Here is a 27,845-nt window from a genome sequence, read left to right as displayed (position 1 = left end):
CCCGACGTGATAGCTGTTGTTGAAATATTTTTGGATGACAGGACTCCAGAAAATTTTGCAAGAATTGCTGGCTACACCTCATGGATGAGAAGAGACAGGCAACGGCAAGGAGGAGGTGTTGCTGTGTGCTTCTCTAAAGGTGTTCATGCCCAGCACATTGATGTTGCCACCCCTACACATCTTGAAATGATGTTCTTCAAGCTCTGCATAAACACTAGTACCTCTGTACTAGCATGTGCAATGTACAGACCTCAGTGGCAACATGCAGACCCATCAAATTCCTAATGGAAAATATTGACTCCCTTCTGCTACAACACAACTGTCAACATATCATAATTGTTGGTGACCTCAACCAACACCTTATACAGAGGGACTTTGATGACCTTCTTGCAGTGTTTGACATGAGAAACTTTGTTGATTTCCCAACTCATATCACTGGCTCCTCCCATGACTCAGTAGTGAGTGATCTGGCAGAAGGCATAGTCACTTGTCAACCCCTCGGCTATGTTGGATCGTCTGACCACAAGGCTGTTTTTACGACACTTAAGATCCCAACAGAACGAGGTGAGGAGTCCACACGCATAACCTGGCTATGGGAAAGAGGTAATTGGCCAGCCCTTCGCTCTGAGCTCGCCACCACCGATTTTAATGCTCTTCTCCAAGGGGATGTTGACAACCAAGTGAAAACCTTCACTGGACACATCTTTAATCTACAACAAGAACACATTCCTCAACGGCAATATGTGACAAAGCCTACAGATCAGCCTTGGTTTGGCTTTCGTTGTAGAGAGGCTGCTACTGCTAAGTACAAAGCATGGCGAAGGTATAAGAGACATCCTACCACCTATAACAGGAACTTGTACAGGCAAGCCTATAGGCATATGGGTGACTTTCAAAAGTGGGCCATTGCTAAATGGGAGGTGGACACTAAAAGAAAGCTAGCATCAAGTAGGGTAAGCTCCAAAACCTGGTGGTCCCTGGTCAAGGACAGACAAGGTTATCTGCCTGATGAGCTCATTCCACCTCGAAATCGACAGGATGGGACCACCTCTATTAGTAGTCAAGAGAAGGCGGACCTCTTTGCTGAACACTTTGCTACCAAAATGCAAGTTCCTGATCCAGCAAGGGACCCTCCTTGGCTAGCTGCAAGAACTGTGTCAAAACTGTCAGTGGCGACAATAAGGCAGGAGGAGGTGCATTTCCTTCTTAAATCGCTTGACCAAGAAAAGGCTGTGGGCCCAGACAAGTTGAGCCCAAGATTGCTGAGAAGATGTGCAGACCAGCTAGCAGCACCTCTAACTCGCATCTTTCAGCACTGCCTAGTACAGTGTAAATGGCCCTCTCTATGGAAAGAGGCAAATGGAGTCCCTGTTCACAAAAAGAAGAGCAGAGCAGAAATCAGCACCTACAGACCAGTGTCACTCCTGTCAATCACTGGTAAGATCCTTGAGACAATAATCTCAAGACAAATGACAGAGTTTTTTGACTACCACTCACTACTTTGTGATCGTCAATATGGCTTCAGGAAAGGTTACTCTGCTGCTGATCTGTTGTTAAACCTCTCCACTAAGTGGCACCAGTCACTGGATGAATCCAAAGTCAGCTGTGTGGTAGCACTGGACATTGCTGGCGCTTTCGACCGGGTGTGGCACCAGGGCCTCTTAGCAAAACTTCAAGCACTGGGAATTGCAGGCCCTACGCTATGTCTCCTCAGTGATTACCTTCATGGTAGATCTCTAAGTGTAGTTCTCAAGGAAGTGTGCTGGGACCATTGTTATGGAATGTCTACTTCAACGACCTTCTTCATCTCATCCCAGAATCACATGCATATGCAGACGACTGTACACTGACATTCACTTATCCAAGAGAAGAAATGCCAGCTGCTCTAAGCTACATCAATCACCAGCTGAGAGCTATATCAGCTTGGGGAAATAGATGGCAAGTAACATTTGCACCTAAGAAAACACAAATGATGATCGTCTCTAGGCACCATGATGGTAATGCTGGTGCAGTAGTAAGGATGAATGGGAGGGTGTTGGCACCTGGAGAAGAAGTTGATATCCTTGGGGTGAAATTTGACTCTAAACTAACCATGAAGAACCATGTAAATTTTGCAAACAAGGCAGCCAGGAAGCTTACAGCACTTCGCCGTATCTCGCATCTACTTGACAGTAGGGGTTGCAAGATTCTGTACGAGGCACAAGTACGCTCACACCTTGAGTATGCTCCACTTTCTTGGTTTGCCTGCCCCCCTCTCATCTGCGACTGCTTGACAGAGTAGAGAACATCGCAAGACGTCTCATCTCTCGCCTGGACCCATCCTGGATAGATCTGTCATTTCGGCAGAGCCTTCAGCATAGAAGGGATGTGGGTGGCCTTACTGTTATGTACAAGGCCAATATTGTCAAAGTACCACACTTGGATCCACTTCGAGGACAGCGCGAAACAAGCTTTTATGCCACAAGACCGGCAGAAAACAGCAGCTTCACTCTGGCTGTACCCTTCTCCAGAACATCACTCCATCTGAGATCATATATACCCAGGATGACTCGATTATGGAACACATTCGTACAGCATAATGATGTCAACGAGATAAAGTCAGTTGATCAAATGAAAATGCTGGCCCACAAATGGCTCCAATTTCATCCTGTTCCCTACTTGTATGTGTCATAACAATAAAAATGCTTTCAAATGAGCTGATGTAGGTAACAGGTCTTAGCTTGCCAATAAAGATAGGAATCCTTAACCTGTAAATAGCTTGTTAATAAAGTTAGGGATCCTTAACCTTGTCAAACCCTGTGTAAAAAAAAAAAAAAAAAACCTTGACTCATGACCAGCAAGGCATGACAGTAATGTTTTATAGGAGAAAACTCATTACGTTTCTCTTCAAAATGGAACTATTAAAGATAGTAACCCAGGCTGATACCCAGTTCGATTAATGACTGCAAGCGCTAACATGATTAAAGATCGTATTAGGCTCCTCTGCCATCCTGAGTACAAATGTTGAGCAAATCTATCTCCAATTATTCTTATTGTCCCACATAGGATAGAGGACACATGGTGTGGGAAACTTGTTAAAACTTACAACCAAGTTCGATGGTTTATTTTTTATTAGCCTATGTTGGCTGTCCAAGTATTCTTAAAGACTATTATTATTGATCATTTTTAATATTTCAAGTAGCTTAGCAATATTTTCGTTTTACAGTAGACTTGGCACATTTTCTCCTGAGGTGCTTCCCTGGGTTTCATCCTGGTAGATGTTTTCTTGGCCACTAGTAACGCCTTCTCAACAAAACCTTTGGGATATCTTATATTTAGGGTAATGTCATACATTGTACCAATTTCATAAAACACACCTTTTAACCCTCATATATTGACTGGAAAAGTGATAGATGGACGAAGATACATTCATCATTCGGCACAATTCATAAGAACCTTGTATGGTTGTTATTCTTTTCCATATCAACTGTGAACTAAATTGAGGGAACTAAACTATTTAGTCGAGGCAAGAACTCATCAAAATTTTTATCTTTAGGCCAACTGCAGAAAACATATACATACCTAAACCATTTACCTTTACATGGGAGAGTATCTTCAATAATATTCTTGAATTACTAAGAAACGTATTTTCAAGATTTAAGCTAACACAGTTACCAAACTTTGTAAGATCATAAGTTTGCTTTAACTTCTCTAAGGTCAGTATCGCCATCATTGACTTTGACATTGAGACTAAATGTAAATAAAGGCCAGCAAGTCCGAAGTGTAATATAAACATTCACTAAATAAATGCAGCAGCTTCCAATACACTCACAAACTACACACAGTAGCTTACACCACAATAACAAACAAATGCGTTCAGTAAAATCCGATTTTGTTTAATTTCTGCACGCTATTAGAGCACGAAAAACGTATATAAAAACTAATATTACATGTTATTGTACTATTTCATTTCAGATTTGCGTTCCATCCCATAATAAATATATAATAAAGAGTTAATTCTTATTAGCTTAATCTCGTCAGGTATAAAGAAAGTCGCATAAAAATGTCATGTTGCAAAGCATATACATTTTTATCTAAGCTCTCCTAATAACACACCATGAAAAAATTTCCTCTTGTTCCGTGAACCAATATGATTTTTATATAGATTTACGGAGTTGATTATTGAGAGGCAAGCTCCCGTAAGCGCGCTTCCCAATATCCGCTGTTTGCATCATACAGATGAGAGGAAAATGCGAGCGTTTTGCATACATGAGTGGAGTACTCTCGTTATAACATGTTGAGTTGCACCCCACAACTCAGGCAAGTAATATGTGGCCGGAATAAATAATATCGTATATTCGTTTGTAATTGACTTTGTTAATTGGTAATGATTTTTCGTGTGTATGTATGTTTCTCTGTGTATACCTGTGTGTGTGTGTGTGTGTGTGTGTGTGTGTGTACTCACCTATTTGCTCGCGTATTTGTGGTTGCAGGGGTCGAGTCTTAGCTCCTGGCCCCGCCTCTTCACTACTTGCTACTGGGTCCTCTCTCTCCCTGCTCCATGAGCTTCATCAAACCTCGTCGTAAAACTATGTATGGTTCCCGCCTCCACTACGTCACTTTCTAGGCTATTCCACGGCCTGACAACTCTGTGACTGAAGAAATACTTCCTAACATCCCTTTGACTCATCTGAGTCTTCAACTTCCAATTGTGACTTCTTGTTTCTGTGTCCCCTCCCTGGAACATCCTGTCTTTGTCCACCTTGTATATTCCGCGCAGTATTTTATATGTCGTTATCATGTCTCCCCTGACCGTCCTGTCCCCCAGTGTCAACAGGCCGATTTCCCTTAACCTTTCTTCATAGGACATTTCCCTTAGCTCTGGAACTAACCTTGTCGCAAACCTTTGTACTCTCTCTAATTTCTTGACGTGCTTGATCAAGTGCGGGTTCCAAACAGGTGCTGCATACTCTAGTATGGGCCTGACGTACACGTTGTACAGTGTCTTGAGCGATTCCTTACTAAGGTATCGGAATGCTGTTCTCAGGTTTGCCAGGCACCCATTTGCTGCAGCAGTTATCTGGTTGATGGGTGCTTCCGGAGACATGCTCGGTGTTATACTCACCCGAGATCTTTCTCTTTGAGCGAGGTTTGCAGTCTTTGGCCACCTAGCCTATACACCGTCTGCGGTCTTCTGTGCCCTTCCCCGATCTTCATGACTGCATTTGGCGGGGTTAAATTCGAAAAGCCAGTTGCTGGACCAGGTGTCCAGTCTGTCCAGGTCTCTTTGAAGTCCTGCCTGATCCTCATCTGATTTAATTCTCCTCATTAACTTCGCATCATCTGCGAACAGGGACACTTCTGAGTCTAACCCTTCCATCATGTCGTTCACATATACCAAAAATAGCACTGGTCCTAGGACCGACCCCTGTGGGACCCCGCTCGTCACAGGTGCCCACTGTGATACCTCATCACGTACCATGACTCGTTGTTGCCTCCCTGTCAGATATTCTCTAATCCATTGCAGTGTCCTTCCTGTTATATGTGCCTGTTCCTCTAGCTTCTGCACTAATCTCTTGTGAGGAACTGTGTCAAAGGCCTTCTTGCAGTCCAAAAAGATGCAATCAACCCATCCCTCTCTCTCGTGTCTTACTTCTGTTACTTTATCATAAAACTCCAGAAGGTTTGTGACACAGGATTTGCCTTCCATGAATCTGTGCTGGTTGGAGTTTATACTCTTGTTCCGTTCCAGGTGCTCCACCACTCTCCTCCTGATAATCTTCTCCATAACTTTGCATACTATACACTTCAGTGACACAGATCTATAGTTTAGTGCCTCTTTTCTGTCTCCTTTTTTAAAAATGGGAACTACATTTGCCGTCTTCCATACCTCCGGTAGTTGCCCAGTTTCCAGGGATGTGTTGAAGATTGTGGTAAGCGGTACACACAGCATATCCACTCCCTCTCTAAGGACCCACAGGGAGATGTTGTCCGGTCCCATTGTCTTTGAGGTATCGATGTCCATTAGTAGCTTCTTCACCTCTTCCTCATTTGTATGTATGTCATCCAACACTTGTTGGTATATTCCTTGCTGCTGTCCCCCTCTGTTCTGTCCTCCCAGAGGCCTTCCTGTCTCCACTGTAAATACTTCCTTAAATCTCATATTGAGCTCCTCACATGCTTCTTGATCGTTTCTTGAGAGTTCCCTACCTTCTTTCCTCAGCATTATCACATGGTCTTTGACTGATGTCTTCCTCCTAATGTGGCTATACAACAGTTTCGGGTCAGACTTGACTTTCCATGCTATGTCAGTCTCGTACTGTCGCTGGGCCTCCCTCCTTATCTGTGCATACTCGTTTCTAGCTCGTTTACTAATCTCCTTATTTTCCTGAGTCCTTCCTGAGTGTGTGTGTGTGTGTGTGTGTGTGTGTGTGTGTGTGTGTGTGTGTGTGTGTGTGTGTGTGTGTGTGTGTGTGTGGGTGTGTGTGTCTGCCTGTCAGTCTGTGTGTATGTACGTGTGGCCGTGTAATCATGTATTATTACTGAAAGGGCAGAATCTCAGCTCCTGGATCAGCATGAGCATGGCAATTTCGTTTCTTTCTCTTTTGGCCTCCGGGGATGTATCAAGGCATTCGACTTACAACTGTAGGACCCGGGTTCAATCCAATGCAGCGGTGAGGTATACTAAGTACGTGTTCTTACAGCTGCAGCCAATCTTCACCTAGCATTATATTGATACCTGGGTGTTATGCTACTAACTCTCCAAGATTAATAATAATAATAATAATAATAATAATAATTATATATATATATATATATATATATATATATATATATATATATATCTATATTATATATATATATATATATATATATATCTATATATATGTATGTATATATGTATATATGGTGTTGCTATTCGCCTAGCCGCTCCCATCCTCACCGAACATAGGTGTTTTTGCGGCAGGGCGACGGCTCATTAATTTGGACTTCATGGTCTCGTGTGTCACACATCAGAAGGGAAGTGTGCCAGACATGAGGAGGTCAATGGTATCATAAAGAGAAGTCTCCCAACAGCCCGTTGCCCAGCCCAACGGGAACCCCAAATGAGGAGGTCTGACGGGAGTCAAAAGCGTCCTGATGGAGCCACTATGCTACCCTGGAAGGATGGAAAGCAGATTGCCTGGGATTACACCTACTTACCATACTCCGTAGTTGAAGGGGGTGGAGCTGCCAGCCACACGGAGACCCAGAAGACCCGCAGATATGAAGGCCTTCCTTCTTGCTATAACTTCATCCCAATAGGGCCGGAGACCCTTGGAGCATGGGGCAATTGCGCTCTAAAGTTCCTCAAAGATCTGGGTGAAAAACTCATGATAGAAATCAAGGACTACAGGGCAGCTAGCTTCCTCTTTCAGAGGCTCAGTGTTGCGATCCAGTGAAGAAATGCCTGCAGCATTCTGGGCACACGGCCCACCGCCGGGGAGCTGGACGAAGTATTCGAGATGTAGCTCTAAGTTGTTACCTATGTTGTTTTACTCTTGACTGCATTTTTGTCAATGTATTTTGTCAATATATTTTGTCTTTAAATACAATTTTTATTAAATATACGGTGTGGTAGGAGAAAATTTTCAAATAGCTTCAGGGAGAGCCTTGAGTTTTCCCTGAAGCAAGTTTATTCATTTCTCTGAGGATGAGGAGCTGTATAATCCTACGGGTTTAGCGCTTCCCCCTTGATTATAATAATAATAATCTGAGGATGAGGGGTCCCTAGGACAGTTCCACAGGTGGTACCTCCCTATATATATATATATATATATATATATATATATATATATATATATATATATATATATATATATATATATATATATATATATGGTTGCAAAACAACCACTGTGAAAGAATAGAGAAATTCCAAGTGCTTTCGTGACTACTCACATTATCAAGGAACAATGAAAGTAAATCATCAAAGGAAGGTATATAAAGGGGTAGCCCACACCTCACTATCAGATCCCACAACCAAGAAGCCCTGACGTGAGGCAGCAGGCCCGCCGGCCGAACTAGACAGGTCCTTCACACAACCCACCAACAAACTATTCTACCCAAGAAATAAGAAATTAAAAAAAAAATTTATTATTTGTCCAATGTATTATTAAATTCTTCCCAAATTCATTTAATTATAAATGGATCTAATTTACATAAGCCAAAGGAAATATTCATATTATTGTCAAAACTCCTTAAGCTGACCAGCGACCTTGACCTCACCCTCGACCACCTCGCCCTCGACCACCTCGCCCTCAACCCCCACCCCCACCTCATCCTCAACCCCCCACCACGCCCTTCAACCCCCCACCAACGCCCCCCCCGCGCGCGGCGCCCACGCGCCCGCCCGACCAGGGCCCGACCCGCGCCCGCTCTCGCGCCCGCCCATGCCTTCTGCACCGCCTTCTGCAGCGTCGTCCGGATCACCCCCGCTCCCCGAATTTTTTTCCGATTTTTTTCGATTTTTTTTTGAATTTCATTTTCTTGTGCTCTCAATCTCCTCGGATCAACACAGTCCCCCACTCCACCCCCATACCAAATTTTTTCGAATTTTTTTTTGATTTTCATTTTCTTATGACCCCCATCTCCTTGGATCAAGTTTTTCTCGATATCAATAATACAAAGACTCCATCTCCTCGAATCAACACCCTCCCTTACACCACCCCCACCCAAAATTTCTGCTCCATCTCCTCGGATCAACACGATCTTAGTTTCTGGTGATTTTTAGTGTTGTTTGGGCAGTATTCGGTGCTGTTTTGGTAGTATTCAGTGGTGATTATCAAATAGTATACAATACCGACAGGTTGGTATTGTATACCATTTGATAATCACTCTGTCAGACACTGCAACACAATGGCATCTTGGTACAGAGAAAACACATTCGACAAATTTTTCAAGTGAGAACTGTTTGATCTGAGAGGGACCTGACCTCTCAGTGGCTACAATCTCACTACTACGACTCTGCACTTCTCCTTCCGACAGTATTTAAGTCTCAACACTGTCGCTTGATCTTCAGTTAGTTCCAGACTTTGAAACAGAACTTCTCCAGGCTGAGGGACTGACAACCTCAAATCTACGACTTCAGGGGTGATGGACTGACTACATCGTCTTCACATCTCTACTGCTCCCGCCTACTGTTACGCAAAAATGTGGGATAGCTGGGGGCTTGAGCCTGGTCTAAGGGCAAAGGTAAAAGTTACACACATCTCAAGCCCAAACCGGCCACCCAGGCCATCCCAGTCAAAACAGAAAGCGCTAAACCAGTATGTGTTACTTCAATGGGTTGGTTAACAGAGGGCTAGGCAAAAATCCCAATTAGGAAAATATATCTATTTAATCACCATAACATAACATAACAGAAAAACCTTAATTCTAAACGCCCAATTGAGGGTACACACCACAGCTGGCTTGAGGTTCAGCCACCATAACACTAGGCTTCGTCAGCGTCAGGCCGTCATTACACTACAAACCTCATTTCTTACTTCATCACTCATCCCACAGCACCCTGACCATGTCAGAGCCTGGGTGAACATACAGGTAAGCCATATGAAAGCCTATGGCTTGAGTTGGATAAACAAAATGAGTGTACAACTACAAACTTATCTTAAATACACAGCATCTCCGACGCCAGCCTCTACACACCATGCTAACGTCACGTGACTCTCAAACCACCTTACTCCGCGTACCCAAACATCCTTGGAAAATAAATCATTAACAGAATTTCTTTATAATTACAGTTAGAGTACTTTACAGTACCCCCAAATGCACATTATAAATTATAAAATTATTCTTTACAACTATAATATTCATATTATTATGGCACACTTCTCCACTATATGTACATTACGATGCCATGCAGAACTCTGCATAACACCTACTTTCTGTACTCGACTGAAGAAGCCTACTGTGTAGGCGAAACGCTTCGAAATAAAGTTGCCTAAATGTTGCCTATGTGTCTTATCTACCAGTATTCAGTGGTGTTTAGGGAGTATTCAAAGGAGTTTGTTGATGTTTTTGAATGTGTTCAAATGATGTTTTTGGAGTAATCAAAGGTAATTGATGTTGTTTTTGGTGTTGTACAAAGTAAAGTGTGGTGTGTATGAGTTAGTTTTTGTGATAATGTTGTAAAGTCTGGAGACTGAGGGAGTAGTATGGTGGATGAGTTGTAATTTCAGTTAATGAAACGTGTAAGTGTAGATAAATTAGAGATGATAAAACTTATTTGGGAGTAATCAAAATTATATTTTGGAAGTGCTTCAGTGTTGTTTGGAAATGTTCAAAGGTGTTTATGTGAGTATTCAAATGATTTATGAGAGTGTTCGAAGTAATCTTGGGGTTGTTCTGTAGTGAGATGATAAAGGTTGTTGATGAGAGAATATGTCTTAAGAGATATTGAGAAAAAGTGGTCTCAAATGATGATGAATGAGAGTGCTTTGAAGGTGTTCAAAGTAAAGTGAGGTGTGTGTGTGTGTGTGTGTGTGTTTTAGGTGGTCATAGTGTTTTGTGAATATCTTGGTTACAGTGATTTTAGTGGATTTGAGATGGGTGATGAGATGCATTTGTGGATGTGAAATGTGATTTTTGTGTGTGTTCAGAAGAGGTGTGTTGGGAGATGGGTGAGTGGATGTGAAGAAATGTGGGTGAGATGGAGAGGGGTATGGGGAGGGTTGTATTAGAAATTTAATGAAATATGGGGGGATTTTACTGAAAATAAAGGTAATGTGTGAATATTTTAAAAGAAATTATAGAAGTGAAAAGTTATGATATACTGGAAAAGAATGGAGGGTGTTGAAACATGTCGCAGTAGTTGGGTAGTGAGATTAGTTGTTGTGAGTATAATATCAATTTATGTGGATACAAGGAGATGGGCATGGAGAGGATTTTATTAGAATTTTAGTAATGTAGGGAGGAATGTGTATTACATTTAAGATTCAGTAAAAAGAATGGCAAAAAAATTTATCGAAAGAGGAAAAATTGTGAATAAATTGGTAAGTGATGAGGGTTGTGGGTAATGTAGTCGAACTAGAGATACCAAAAAAGATGTTATAAGTGGGTTGTTTTTGTGGGTGATGTGGGTTGTGGGGTAATGTGGGTTGTGGGTGTTGTTGTCGAACTAGTGATGCCGAAAAAGTGGTTATAAGTTGTGGGTTGTTGTTGTGGGTGTTGTGGGTTGTGGGTGATGTGGGTTGTGGGTGTTGTGGGATGTGGGTGTTGTGGGTTGTGGGCGTTGTTGTCGAACTAGAGATACCGAAAAAGAGGTGATTCTGTTGTAAGTGTTCGTGTGTGTTTGGATTGTGTTCATGTTTTTTTTTTTTTGCACTCATGTTATATCTTAGTTGGAGGTGAGTGGGATCGTCTTGGTTATAGTGATTTGAGAGGACTTGTGTGAAAATGGGTGTTAGACTGTGATGCTGATCTTAGTTTATGGTGATTTTGGTGGTGTTTTGAGTGTATCCAGTGGTGTTTTAGTAGTATTCAGTGATGTATTTGGGAGTACTCAAATGGTGTTTTGAGACTATTCAAAGGTGTTTTTGAAGGTGTTCAAATGATGTGCAAGAGTACTTATGAAGGTGTTCTGGGAGTATTTAGTGGTGATTTGGTGGTGTTCAAATGATGTTTTGAAGTAATCAAAGGTAATCGATGGTGTTTTTGATGTTGTTCAAAGTAAAGTGTGGTGTGTGGGGGTGTGTTTGTGTTAGTTTTGGTAAAATGTCTCATGTCATAAGTGACTGAGTTAGTTTTTGTGATAATGTTGTAAAGTCTGGAGACTGAGGGAGGAGTTTGGGGGATGAGTTGTAATTTAATAAAATAATATAAGTGTAGATAAATTAGAGATGTCAAATCTTATTTGAGAGTATTCAAAATGATATTTTGGAAGTGTTTCGGTGTTGTTTGGAAATGTTCAAAGGTATTTTTGTGAGTATTCAATGATTTATGAGAGTGTTTTGAAGGTGTTCAAAGTAAAGTGAGGTGTGTGTGTGTGTGTGTGTGTGTGTGTGTGTGTGTGTGGGTATTAACTTCGTATTATGTAAAATTGTGACTAGTGAAATTATCGAAAAGTGGTTATAAGCTGTAAGGGTTGTGGTGACTTTTTCTGATGAAATAGTTAAAACGAGAAAAGTTGTGGGTATATGAGTGAAAATTGTGAGATGTTGGTGGGAGAGTGAGGGTTTGGGAGGGTGGAGAGAAGGGGTAAGGAGAGAAGGTTACTTCCTGGGGAGTGACCTGAGATGTTATCTGAGATCGGTCAGATAGTTAAAACGAGAAAAATGTCTAGACTTGTGTTGTATTTTGTAAAGAAATTGTGGATTGTTGTGGGTATTAACGAAAAAATGTGGAATTATTTGGGTTATCCTGGGTTAAGAGTGAAAATGTTTTCCCTATGTTGTATATGAAATGTGTAATACTGAGATGGTGACGACGAAGAAGATCCAGAACAAAAATCCACAGGATTTCTTTAAGAGAAAAAGAATTACTCTATGTTGATTTTAGTCAATGAATTGTATCTTTTTTCAATGAATTTGTATTTTTTTGTTGTTGTATTACCAGAAATGTATATGAAATGCATTGGTTGTATAATAAATAAATGAAAATATTGTGTATTAGTGTTATCCTGCATTTTAATGTTATTGTCTGCTCGACAAGATTCAGCCTGTGTGTGTGAGGTCATCACGTGACGTCACTGACCGCCGAGTAAACACAGGTGGGGTGACGTCACACTTGTTTAGACCTGTAGTAAGAGAAAATACCATGCCCCATAGGGGGAGTTCATTTGAATGCTTACCCCCAGAGGGGGGAATCCAAAAAACTTGATCCAAGGAGATGGAGTCTTTGTATTATTTGATATCGTGAAAAACTTGATCCAAGGAGATGGAGGAGAAATACTTGGACATAGAGGGTAGAAGTGGATGGTGGGGGAAATCTTTGTATTATTGATATCGAGAAAAACTTGATCCAAGGAGATGGAGCAGGAATATTTGGGGTGGAATTGGGTGGTGGGAGGTGTGGGGTTGGGGAGCGTGTTGATCCGAGGAGATGGAGCAGAAATTTTGGGTGGGGGTGGTGTAAGGGAGGGTGTTGATCCTAGGAGATGGAGTCTTTGTATTATTGACAAATGAAATTCAAAAAAAAAAATAGAAAAAATTTGGGATGGGGGTGGAGTGGGAGACTGTGTTGATCCGAGAAGATGGGGAGCACATGAAAATGAAATTAAAAAAAAAATTCGAAAAAAATCGGAAAAAAATTCGGGGAGCGGGGGTGATCCGGACGACGCTGCAGAAGGCGCTGCAGAAGGCGTGGGCGGGCGCGAGGGCGGGCCCCGGTTGGGCGGGCTCGCGGGCGTGGCGCGCGGGGAGGGGGGCTTTTGTGGGGGGTTGAAGGGCGTGGTGGGGGGTTGAGGATGAGGTGGGGGTGGGGGTTGAGGGCGAGGTGGTCGAGGGCGAGGTGGTCGAGGGTGAGGTCAAGGTCGCGGGTCGGCGCGGGCGGGCTGGCGCTCGGGCGGGCGCACGGGCGGGCGCGGAAGGAGACCGCTCAGGAATACAGCGTACAGAGGAGGCAGCCACTGAGAAGAGGGGCCGTACCGTGGGGACCGCTGAGAGGAGGGACCGCTCAGAGGTATACGGCGCTCAGAAGAAACCAGGACTACTTATATATATATATATATATATATATATATATATATATATATATATATATATATATATATATATATATATATATATATATATATATATATATATATATATATATCTGGCTGAAGGAGACTCGAACCTACTAACCTTGGAACAAGGTATGCAGTGCTATACCATTCTCACCACACTGGACCAATACCTTGGAGTCCAGCTTGCGCTAGACTTTGATCCAAGGCAGCCATCTTTCAGGGAGAAGGCTTACAGCTTTTCATCTCATCCCCTGCATGCATCAGCCTTATTAGAGATTTTAACAATGCAATGGCTGCCTTGGATCAAAGTCTAGAGCAAGCTGGACGCCAAGGTGTTGGTCCAGTGTGGTGAGAATTGTATAGCACTGCATACCTTGTTCCAAGGTTAGTAGGTTCGAGTCTCCTTCAGCCAGAGATCAGTGTTTGTGTATATTTCGCCTGCTCTTGCGAATTCCTTGCATATATATATATATATATATATATATATATATATATATATATATATATATATATATATATATATATATATATATATATATATATATATATATACATATATATATATATATATATATATATATATATATATATATATATATATATATATATTTATATATATGCATTACATGGTGGTTGGTGATGGTGGTGAGTGGTGGGTGGTGGTGGTGATTATGGTGGGATGGTAGTGGGTGATGGAGGTAGGGTGGTGATAGTGATGGAAGGGAAGTCTAGCCAAGGCAGTCTAGGGAGGCATGCTTCAAGCTTCTTTTGATTTTCTTTTTCTTTTTAGAAATGATTTACTTCTATTAGTCATTAACTAATTCGCCAACACCGCCCACTTTTCCCGGAAACAAGGAGGAGTCAGTCTTATCTTCTGACTCCCACTGCTGCTTGATGTCTTACAAGTGAAATGTGGCGTACTGGGAGAGTCAAGCTATTTTGCGTGTATCAGTGAAACCCACCTCTACTCCATATGACAATAAAGAGAATAAGTATACTGGTGAATGAGGGTGGAGGAAGGGACTGATAGAACTTAATCACAGGTCAGTCGTGCCCACTTAGATTACAGCCATCCCAAGTGTAATCAGATGCGATCCTACCCGTTTCACAGGGTTGTATTACTAAGCACAGTGGTTACTTACCGATCTGAATGTCTCTGACGACACCTGGCGCTTGGTCCATTATCTGTTCACTAATTGAACAGATAACTCGGCACAAAGCTACTATTGTTTAAGATGAACCCTCCACTCATCTGCCACACTTAACTAGCAGCACCCGGCAGCTGCAGTGGCCATCACCTACTGCAATGCTCTTTAAATTGTTTTTAACTACCATTGCATTTTGCACCATCTATGGAGCACTTCCTCAGTTATTGAAATAACATTATTTTGTACATACGAACTGTCAGGTTGAATTCACATCTATTCGTAGGTTGGTAAAGGTGATGGGTAGAATTCAAAGTGATGCTGAGCCGTAAAATCCACCCTTATGTAGGTCGAGAATGAGATCTTTGTTTATACACGGGCTGCACTAGGTTCTAACACAACAAACAGTTTACAAAATGAGCACTAAGGCACAATGGCATTAATTCAGTAGTTGTATAGATAGTTGAACGCTGCATTATAACTGACTAAACAATAGAGGCGTACACTAGTTCGTACACAGTGTCCTAAGAACTACGTGACTAACACCTGTGGCACCCGTGATAGGTATAGTGTCCCAGTGAAGCGAATGACACTCCAGCACCTACATATATGGATTAGCGAAATCCGCCTTTACACCATAGGTTGACAGAGGCGAGTGACTGAGTATACAGTCAAAAATGAGAGGAAACTGAAGAGGATAGAGGCCTGTGACAGTCACTTCAAATAGATAACTATTTCCAGTGTTTTCACTAGGAATATCACTAGTCATAGCTTACACATAAGAGTTGTTATAACACTGTAGCTGTTAGCCATCGTGTGTTTTCTATGATGTTTTATTAGTTGAGTGAAATGGGGTAGGCTTGCAGATGAGTAGACTCTGAGCTTCCACTCACGTATGTCCGCTCCCCTCAATTATTCAGCCCGGAAGTGCGTTGATTTCATAAACTCTGCTCAATCTCATGCTAAACAGACTTTTTTCTCTCCCAGATTCGTTTCTCTTGCGAAATTGCCTTCCCTACATTTTATGTTCTCAAAATTTTGGCAACACCCTTCGTCCTATAGATATCAAACTCAAACTTGCCTTTCATCAAACACAATACTAATACCCTGTGCAGTAACGTTTTTCATACGTCTCTTCTCCTGTCACTGATTCCCTCTGTGAGTACTCCATTTCTTCTTCCTATTGTTCTCTCCAATATTTTGATGAAATTGTCTACTCACTTTGTTATAGACTTGATGAGCACAACTGATGTGTTTACTTTGCCAATAACAACAATCCTCTTATTTAGCCATGTCAGAGATCACAGCAATTCTGTTAAATGGTCCTCTGCAAAAATCATCTACCATTCTAGCCTTTAAAGACGCTTTCTTGACAAATTAGGCACTGTACACAACTTTCCTAACATGAGTCTTAGCCCAGGCTTTGTTTTTGTTGATGTCTTCCTTTCTCAGTACATTGTCAAAAGCTCTAATCTTCACAACACTTGACTTTTGCCTCGTCCTCTCCTTTCCTTTTTGACTTGTTTATACATTTTCTCTTGACTTTCCACTTTCTTGCATCTTTTTCTTTCCTAGTTGGTGCCGGATGATATCCTGCAATTCTTCTCTGCCCCCTGGGGCTGGTGAGTACTGAGATATTTCAATCTCCGCCGCATTGAAATGTAGTTCATTTTTATTGCTCTGTTAGTAGTCCTGCTGTGCATAGGCTGGTAGATCTCCTGCTATGCTCCTCTGTTCTTTTGCTTTTTTTTTGGCCTACTATTACTACTATCACTACTATTACTACTACTACTACGACGACTACTGCTACTACTACTACGACTACTACTACTATGCTCTATACTGTAGCTTCTACTTCTATTACTAATATTACTATTGTTAATACCTCATTATTGCTACTACTGCTACTGCTACCTTCATTACGACTACTACTGCCTCTTACTACTACTACTACTGCCCCTGATTATACGTCAACTTAACCGCTACTACTATTACTTCTCCTATTCAACTAGTACTTTTTCCACTTCCTTCATTCCTGGCTTTTACAGTATTGTATTCTGGCCTTATTTATTTTTCTTGCCCCCATTTTGGCTCGAGAATGGTCCAGGTCGGACTGAAACGTTGTCATAAATGCAGGTTTTCGATTAATTTTTTTACATCCACGATAGTGTGAGTTTTTAATCAATAATAATAATAATAATAATAATAATGATAATAATAATAATAATAATAATAATAATAATAATAATAATAATAATAATAATAATAATAATAATAATAATAATAATAATAATAATAATAATAATAATAATAATAATAATACTAATACTAATAATAATAATAATAATAATAATAATAATAATAATAATAATAATAATACCGTTAAACCAATTAACATGAAGTGACTGTGTCACTTAATATATGGGGAATTTTGAAGTCCTGTCTTTAACGAAATTCCCGATATCGAATGTATCGATAAGCGAATACGTCCTATTGCAAATTCTGTGTAGGTTATCAGTATTAAGCAGATATTTCCTATTAATTTTACGATCCTGTCGCTAATAATGGTTTCCAGGAATTTACCTAACACAAATATCAGCCTAATAGGACGATAATTCAACAAAAAGTGTTTCTATTTTCTTAAATAAGTGGAATGGAGGGAGGGAGAGAGAGAGAGAGAGAAAGAGAGACAGAGAGAGAGAGAGAGAGAGAGAGAGAGAGAGAGAGAGAGAGAGAGAGAGAGAGAGAGAGAGAGAGAGAGAGAGAGAGAGAGAGAGAGAGAGAGAGAGAGAGAGAGAGAGAGAGAGAGAGAGAGAGGGATCATCCCAGAATCCCATGCATATGCAGACGACTGTACACTGACATTCACTTATCCAAGAGAAGAAATGCCAGCTGCTCTAAGCTACATCAATCACCAGCTAAGAGCTATATCAGCTTGGGGAAATAGATGGCAAGTAACATTTGCACCTGAAAAAACGCAAATGATGATGGTCTCTAGGCACCATGATGGTAATGCTGGTGCAGTAGTAAGGATGAATGGGAGGGTGTTGGCACCTGGGGAAGAAGTTGATATCCTTAGGGTGAAATTTGACTCAAAACTAACCACGAAGAACCATGTTGTAAATTTTGCAAACAAGGCAGCCAGGAAGCTTACAGCACTTCGCCGTATCTCGCATCTGCTTGACAGTAGGGGTTGCAAGATTCTGTATGAGGCACAAGTACGCTCACACCTTGAGTATGCTCCACTTTCTTGGTTTGCCTGCCCCCCCCCCTCTCATCTGCGACTGCTTGACAGAGTGGAGAACAGAACAAGACGTCTCATCTCTCGCCTGGACCCATCCTGGATAGATCTGTCATTTCAGCAGAGCCTTCAACACAGGAGGGATGTGGGTGGCCTTACTGTTATGTACAAGGCCAATATTGTCAAAGTACCACACTTGGATCCACTTCGAGGACAGCGTGAAACAAGCTGTTATGTCACAAGGCGGGCAGAAAGCAGCAACTTCACTCTGGCTGTACCCTTCTCCAGAACATCACTCCATCTGAGATCATATATACCCAGGATGACTCGAGTATGGAACACATTCGTACAGCATAATGAAGTCAAGGAGATAAAGTCAGTTGATCAAATGACTCCAGCTTCATCCCGTTCCCTACTTGTATATCTCATAACAATAAAAATACTTGTATGTTTCATAACAATAAAAATACTTGTATGTCTCATAACAATAAAAATGCTTTCAAATGAACTGATGTAGGTAACAGCTCTTAGCTTGTCAATAAAGTTAGGAATCCTTAACCTGTAAATAGTTTGTCAATAAAGCTAGGGATCCTTAACCTTGCTAAACCCTGTGTAAAAGAGAGAGAGAGAGAGAGAGAGAGAGAGAGAGAGAGAGAGAGAGAGAGAGAGAGAGAGAGAGAGAGAGAGAGAGAGAGAGAGAGAGAGAGAGACAGACAGACAGACAGACAGAGACAGACAAACATACAGTAAAGACAGATTCATCCATCTAGACATACTTTTAGACATTTGTAAGATTGACATAGAACCAAGGTCACTGCAGAAGCAGGTTTTTGCATGGCAATGTCGAGCTCTAGATCCAGTCCCGGTTAGTATCAACATTTGTTATCACAGTGGGACCCATGCTAATTTTCCTAGTATTTGAAGGAATGTATCTAGCTGGATTATTTTTTTAGGCCACCATTATGTATCGAAGATTAAGGCGCTTGTACAAAAGTTGTGTATCTTAATTAATGAAACGTTTCACCTACATAGTAGGTTTCTTCAGTCAAATACAGAGGGGAAGAGTGCAGCAGTGATATAAAGATGATGTAATCAGTCCATCAACCTTGGAGAAAAAGTGTTTGAGGTGGTCAGTCCCTCAGCCTGGAGAAGAGTTCAGTGTCATGGTCCGTAACGATATGAAGCTGAAACATGAAAACGGAAATACCGAGCTACCGCACATGTCTTAATCTTCAACTTGTCGGTATTTTATACCATTATCAACATTATGTAATAGTTAACGCACATGCTTGAAGACTGGCTTACCATAGGTTGGAAGCCCACCCATTCCGTGAGTTGTTTACAATCTTGTTGTTACGATTTCGTCAGTCATTAATAACTGGTTTGAAGGGATATGAGCTATTTCTATCCTCAGTCATGTTAACTTTTCAAGAGAGGCATTCTCAAATTACAGAGATATAGAAGAAATTGTCACTAGCTAAATACAAAATAAAGGTTAAGTAAGTTTCGTCAGGAAACAGGACAAATGTTTCCTGACGCACGTCTTAGTCAGATGATGACCCGCCATTTGAGCTTTTGATTATCTGACCGAGGCCTTCCGCTGGCTTACCGGTCCACCCCTTTAAAATATATGGTCAATTATAACCAACATATTAATATTTCAAAATAAGCCAAATGTCCTTGTAAGTAGAATATAAAAGTGCTGAAAGTTCGAAGCTGAGCAAGGAAGAGTTCTTTAGTTATCACAAGGAAATAAAAAACGTAAACGCTGAGAGGTTGAAACCGACTACAGAAACGTCTGACAACGACGACATGTATCCCCCTTTTGAGAGATACAAACTGATTCTGTATTTTGTTTGCCCATTTGCATTTGCAGCTTAGTAGTATTGAGACAGCCAAGAGTATTCTAAGGTCCTCGTTATGGATTTAGGTACAAGGAAATGAATGAACAAGGAACGAATGAATTTTTCACAATATCATAAATTAATCTAATTTTCTTGATCTCATTTTCTTTTCCTTGGAACTCGAAGAGTAGCCTCATCCACATGGAGAGTTTCAGGAGTTGTATGTAGATAGATGATCAACCATGTAAAATAGCAGAGTTGCTCAGAGAATATTTATTGACAATATTCAGACAATGTATAGGGTTTTTACACTTCGATTATTTTCTGTAATAGTGCGGAAGAGCGCACACCGACGTCAAAATTACTGTTGCAAAATTTCTGAGGTGTGCGATAAAATCTTCACCTTCCGGCGCGTTGAATCAACAAATTGTGTAATTTTAATTTATTTAACTAAACATTTCATTAGAATTGGCTGTAATAGCAAGACAGCATTCAAAACTCATTCGCAGACAAAGTTTAGATCTCAGATACATGTGATAATATCTGCTGCAGCCGCTGGCGGGTTGAACTTTTGAAAAAGAAAGCATTTGTGAAATTTATCATTTAAAAATGCTATTATATATATACCTTGCTCAGATCCCGGAGACATACAACAATAGCTTCAGCCGCAGCTGATATTTCAAAATAACTTTTTGAATATATGCAGCTCTTCGGTAATTTTATAAATTATGAAAGCAATATATTAAGAAAATACCCTAGAACTCACCACGGGGAGGTTTCTACATGTCAACTGCTGCTATCATTGTGTTATCTATACTTCAACACATGCAAGTTGTACACAAAGACGATTTATCTACATTAATAAAGAGAAGCAAAGTAATGAGACCAGGAAAGAGAGCGAAATCGGCCAGTCTGGAACGAGATTGTGTTGAAGCGTCTTTGGAGAGCTTCTATTTCGGGGGAAGAAAGGATAAAATTGCAGTACAGAACAAAATTGGCAGAAAATGTTAACAAAAGACTATAACAAAAGAATACATGACTTTAATTCAAGAATGATATTCGCAGTTTTCATGGCTTGTGACTCCCAGTAGAGGCTCAGCTCAAAATATTTCCTCTTCTATTTTTGAATTTTTGACTGGAAGGATATATCGCTATTAGGAAAATTCAAGTCAATGGATGTGATGGGATTGCAGTCAATACTGGTCTCAAGGAGGCGTGATAAGAATTATCCAATAAAACATATGGAGAACATTATAGTGGTTAATTTGCCTGATTCATTTTAATGAAATTTCCTCGCAGCACATCATTACTGAAATTGATGGCAAAACAAATATAGATTATGGAGCAAAATTCTTCTCCAGGCTAAGGGATTGACCACCTCAAAACTACTTCTTCAGGGGTAATGGACTGACTACATCGTCTTCACATCTCTACTGCTTCTGCTTACTCTTCTGTACTTGACTGAAGAAACTTACTGTGTAGGCGATACGTTTCGGGATAAACGTACCTAAATGTTGCACATGTGTCATACTTATCAACTTACAGGATTACCAGTGTATCATACTGTTACAATTATTAGCTACAAGTTCAACGAAGACCCATAAACGTTATAACAGTGTCACGCTCGCATTCTCTAATTTTCAGGATCCTCCTTCAACCAAACTCTCTGATGTATTTTACTTCATCATGGATCATGGTGAGAAGAATGTCTTTATGCACAGACGACACAATGATAGCAGCAGTCGACAAGAAGCCACCTCCACAAGCGGAATTTTAGGTTACTATCTTAGTATGTTGTTTTCACATTTGACAAAACAAGCGAAGAGATGCATAAATTCAAAGTGATCATATGATTTTTCTCACTGTAATCTTGAGATTCGACGACTGTTTAAGTTGTTGTTATGTCTCTAGAATTTGAGCCTGGTTTAAAATACATCACTACAGTTCGAGTCTTCGTTACGTAAATGAAGTGGAATGAAAATTTAATTATGGTCACACACACACACACACACACACACACACACACACACACACACACACACACACACACACACACACACACACACACACACACACACACACATACACACACATACACCGAGGCGGTAGGGTACACCAGCTAGTGCTGGACCCACTGCACACAAACGAGGAGTAGGTAAAGAAACTGTTAGATGAATTAGATACCTATAAGGGGATGAAGGGGGGGGGGAGATAATATCTCTCCATCGATCCTGAGAGACAGGGAGCAGACGTACTGTGTGCACCACTAATAATAATCTTTAGCAAACCTATCGAAACAGGGCAACTGCCTGAGGTGTGGAAGAAAGCAAACATTGTCCCAATTTTCAAGAAAGGACAGACAGGCAACGTCAGAACAGTGTTGCTGAGATGTATACTCACAAACCTAATACAGTTTTACGACAAGATAGCAGAAGTTAAACAGGAGAGAGAGGGATTGGTAGACTGCATCTTCGGCGTACCATCCACGAGACTGGTTGAAAAGCTAGAGGAGCAGGCAAAGAATGTACTGCAATGGTTCACGGAATACCTGACACGAAGAAAACAACGTGCGCTGGTACGTGACAATGTGTCAAAGTGGGCGCATGTGTCGAGTGGGGTTCCACACGCGTTAGTCCTAGGTCCGGTGTTGTTTCTTGTATATGTGTATTATGTGACGGAAGAGATAGATTCAGACGTGCCCCTGTTCGAAACGATGTGAACAAAATGAGAAGAATACAAGCAGACGAGGATCAGGTGAGTCTACCAGGAGACCTGAACAGGCTGCAAGCCAAGTCCGACAATTGATTCCTGGAGTTTAACCCCACCTAGCCTAAAGTGAGTTTTGTAGTCTTTGACCCCTCCGCAGACGGAGGGGTCAAAGGCTACAAAACTCACTTTAGAAAACGGATCTTGGAGTGAGCCTCATATCGAGCACATATCCTGAGCAGCACATCATCCAAATAACCGTTGCAGTATATGGGTACCTGTCAAACCTAAGAATAGCGTTTCGACATCTAAGTACGGAGTCATTCAAGACACTGTATACCGTTTACGTCAGGCCCATATTGGAGTATGCAGTGCCAGTATGGAATCCACTCTTGGTCAAGCAAGTCAAGAAATTTGAGAAAGTGCAAAGGTTTGCAGCAAGACTAGTCCCGGAGCCAAGCAGTATATCCTACGACACTGGAGGACGGGAGGAATAGGGGGGACATGATAACCACATATAAAATACTGAGAGGAATTGAAAAGGTGGGCAGAGTCAAAATATTTCAGAGATGGGACATAGGAACAAAAGTAGTCAACTGGAAGTTAACAACTCAGGAATGTTAGGAAGTAATTTTTCAGCCTTGTAATTGTCAGGAAGTGGAACAAACTGGAGAGTGATGTAGTGGAGGCAGGATCCATACATGGCTTAAAGAAGAAAAACGATAAAGCTCTTGGAGCAGAGAAAGAGCATTCCTAGTAGTGACTAGCGAAGACGCGGGTTCCGGAACTGAGAGTTGACCCCTGCAATCACAAATAGGTGAGTATACCATCCCTCCCCCAGATCAAAGCCTTTCCTTCGTTTCGTAGGGTATTTTTTACCTCTGCTATCTCCTCCTATTTAACCAACATTGATTTCTTCCCAATTTTAATATAATTTTATATTTACGTAAGCTGTCTATCTATCTATAATATTCATATTATATTAAACACAGAGAAAAAGAAAATGTATCATAATTTTACCATCCTTGACCGAATTTTCCGGCTTAGCATTGATCAGGGTGCATGAAGCTCCCTGCAATCTGCATACCCATTACCCTCGCTGGTCCAAGCTTCCCTCAGTTATCTACGAGGTGATAAGTTTTCCATTACGGTCATGAATATTCAACAGTGAGAAACCAGTGTCAACATCATTGCAGACTGTAGTAACTGTTGGCTGGTGTGTTCTTAGGGAAGTGATTGTCAACAAATGAGACAGTGGTTGCCAACACCTGTGGCAGTGGTTGTCAACACCGGTGACAGTGGTTGTCAACATCTGTGACAGTGGTTATCAATATCTGTGACAATAGTTGTCAACACATGTGGAAGTGGTTGTCAACACCTGTGGCATTAGTTGTCAACACCTATGACAGTGGTTGTTAACACCTGTGACAATGGTTGTCAACAACTGTGGCAGTGGTTTTCAACACCTGTGGCAGTGGTTTTCAACACCTGTGGCAGTGGTTGTCAACACGTTGTGACAGCTGATCATCAACATTTGTGGTAGTGCTTACCAACACTTGTGACATTGTTTGTCAACATCTGTGACATTGGTTATCAACACCTGTGACAATAGTTGTCAACACTTGTGATAGTGGTTGTCAACACCTGTGGCATTAGTTGTCAACACCTATGACAGTGGTTGTCAACACCTGTGACAGTGGTTGTCAACACCTGTGACAGTGGTTGTCAACACCTGTGACAGTGGTGTATATATATATATATATATATATATATATATATATATATATATATATATATATATATATATATATATATATATATATATATAAATGCACCACGCAGACATATACAAAGAAAGGTCGCAGTCAGCAGGATTCGAAACTACTACTGGGGACGGTCAAGATTCCGAGGCAGCGCTCTAGTCCACCCGGCCACACAAATGTCATTTCTGGCATTCATACATACATATGTACATATATACATACACACACACATGCCTATGAGGAGCCCAATGGAAAGGAAGGAGACATAACTTACGCTATGGCCCCATCAGCCCACCAAGCAGGGCCGAAGAATTAAGGGGGAGAGCAGTTGAGAGCAGGGATAGCGGTAAGGGAGGAGGGAGAAGGTGGAGAGGGGGATAAGTCATATGCAGAGCCAAGATCATACCACCAAGAGCTACAGGAAACAATAAAGGAGAAAATGGCCATGTACAAATGGGAATCAGAGGGAAAGGCAATGGGAGGAGGAGAGAGAGAAGTCAGTGTTTATTTATGGGCTTCATGAGAGCGAGGGAATGACACACAATGAAAGACAGCAGGAAGAAAAACAGGAGATTGAAAACACCGTCAAAGAAATAAGCAAAGAGGACATAACTGAGATAGTAAATTTTTAGAGAATACGGGGGTACTTGTAGGGGAGATATCAGCCAGTCATGCTGATTTTGAAGACAGAAACAGTAGGAAACAGGAACCTGCAGGAGAAACCATGGCTGAAGGAATCGTCACCATACAAGAGGGTGTTCCTAGATCGAGACAGAACAAAAACAGAATGACAGCAGCTGAGGGAGAGGACACAAAAGCGAAAGGGGCTATGAAAAGAGACAAGGACAGAGTCAGCAGAGGACAACCAGAGCAGGGCAGAGCAATAAGTGCAAACACACACAGAACCATCCCTAGAACTCCACAATCAAACAAGCTATCCAAACACAAACCACAATCCATACTTACAGCCCCAACCCGACACTATGCTGTAGAATCCCACAGCACACTGCCAGGTCCCCCACCCTCACAGACCCCTCAAAACACAGTGTTGGAGAGGAAGCTGAAGGTATGGTGCACCAAGGCTGATGGAATAACGAATAAGTGGGAGGAGTGGCACGAAAGAGTCAAAGAGGCTTCAACAGACATTATAGTTCTCACAGAAACCAAGCTCACAGGAATGATAACAGATGCCATTTTTCCAACAGGTTAGCAGATCCTGAGGAAAGACAGAGGGAACAGAGGGGGTGGAAGAGTGGCACTGTTCATCAAAAGCCGATGGGATTTTGATGAGCTGGAGAGAAGAGACAATGGAGAAGCAAGAGATTGCATAATAGGAACACTTCAGTCTGGAAGTTCCAAAGTGGTAATTGCAGTAATGTATAACACACCACAGAACAGCAGGAGGCCATGCCAAGAGTTTGATGAGAGTAATAGAGCGATGATTGACACACTGGCTGAAGTGGCCAGAAGGGCTCATGCGACCAGGGCAAAGCTACTGATTATGAGTGACTTAAACCACGAGGAAATAGACTGGGAGAACCTGGAACCACATGGAGGCCCAGGAATGTGGCGGGCTAAGATGATTGAGGTGGTATTGGAAAACAACATGTACCAACACACAAGGGGCACTACCAGAGAGAGAGGAGAGGATGAACCAGCGAGACTGGAACTAGTATTCACCTTGAGTAGTGCAGATATTGAGGACATCACATATGAAAGACCTCACGGGGCCAGTGATCATGTGGTTCTGAGCTTCGAATACATAGTAAAGTTACAAGTGGAGAGGGAAGCAGGAAGGGCAGGACGAATGAAGCCAAACTACAAGAAAGGGGACTATGCAGGAATGAAGAACTTCCTGAATGGGGTTCAGTGGGAGAGTAAACGAGATGATGGAATATGTGACAACAATATGCAAGGAAGTTGCGGAGAGGTTTGTATCCAAGGGTAACAGAAATAACGAAAAAAGCCAGGATGAGCCCTTGGTTTACCCAAAGCTTTAGGGAGGCCAAAACCAAGTGTGCTAGAGAATGGAAGAAGTATAGAAGGCAAAGGACCCAGGAAAATAAGGAGAGCTGTCATAGAGCCAAAAATCAACATGCACAGGTATGAAGGGAGTCCCAAAGACAATACGAGAATGGCATGGCAGTGAAAGCCAAATCTGACACAAAGCTGTTGTACAGCCACATCAGGAGGAAAATAACAGGTCAAGGATCAGGTAATCAGCCTGAGGAAAGAAGGAAGGGAAATCAGAAGAAATGACTGCAAAGAATGTTAGGAGCTCAATATGAGATTCAAAGAAGTGTTCACAGAGGAGACAGAATGGACTCCAGAAAGACGGAGAGGTGGGGTACACCAACAAGTGTTGGACATAATATATACAGCTGAGGTAGAAGTGAAGAGGAAGCTCAGCAAGCTAGATACCTCAAAGGCGATTGGACAGGATAACATCTCTCCATGGGTCCTGAGAGAGGGAGCTGAGGCGCTATGTATACCACTAACAACAATCTTCAACACATCTATCGAAACAGGGAGACTGAGGTATGGAAGACAGCAATGTAGTCCCAATTTTTAAAAGAGGAGATAGACACAAAACATTAAACTACAGACCGGTGTCACTGATATGTATAGCATGCAAGGTCATGGAAAGATTATCAGGAGAAGAGTGCTGGAGGACCGAGAAAGGAATGAGCTTATCAACGGCAACCAGCACGGTTTCAGGAACGGGAAATCCTGTGTCACAAACCTACTGGAGTTCTATGACAGAGTGACAGCAGTACGACAAAAGAGAGAGGGGTGGGTAGACTGTGTTTTCTTTTACTGTAAGAAGGCGTTTGACAAAGTTCCGCACAAGAGATTAGTGCAAAACCTGGAGGACCATCCAGGGATAACAGGGAAGGCACTACAATGGATCAGGGAACAGCAGCGAGTCTTGGTACATGGCGAGGTGTCAGAGTGGGCGCCTGTTACGAGCGGGGTGCCACAGGAGTCAGTCCTAGGACCGGTGCTGTTACTGGTATTTGTGAACGACATGACGAAAGGAATAGACTCCGACGTGTCCCTGTTTGCCGATGGTGTGAAGTTGATGAGAAGAATTCAATCGGACGAGGAACAGGCAGAACTACAAAGGGATCTGGACAGGCTGCAGGCCTGGTCCAGCAACTGGCTCCTGGAGTTCAAGCAGACCAAGTGCAATGCCATGAAGATTAGGGAAAGGCAAAGAAGATCACAGACGGAGTACAGTCCAGGGGGCCAGAGACTACAAGCCTCGCTGAAGGAAAAGGATCCTGGGGTGAATATAACACTGGGCACATCTGAGGCGCACATCAACCAAATAACTGCTGCAGAATACGGGCGCCTAGCAAACCTAAGAACAGCATTCCGACATCTTAATAAGGAATCGTTCAGGACCCTGTACACTGTGTACGTTAGGCCCATATTAGAATATGCACCACCAGTTTGGAA

The sequence above is a fragment of the Cherax quadricarinatus genome, chromosome 6, assembly GCF_038502225.1.
Source record: "Cherax quadricarinatus isolate ZL_2023a chromosome 6, ASM3850222v1, whole genome shotgun sequence".
NCBI classification, from domain to species: domain Eukaryota; kingdom Metazoa; phylum Arthropoda; class Malacostraca; order Decapoda; family Parastacidae; genus Cherax; species Cherax quadricarinatus.
Note: the sequence above shows the minus strand (reverse complement) of the source record.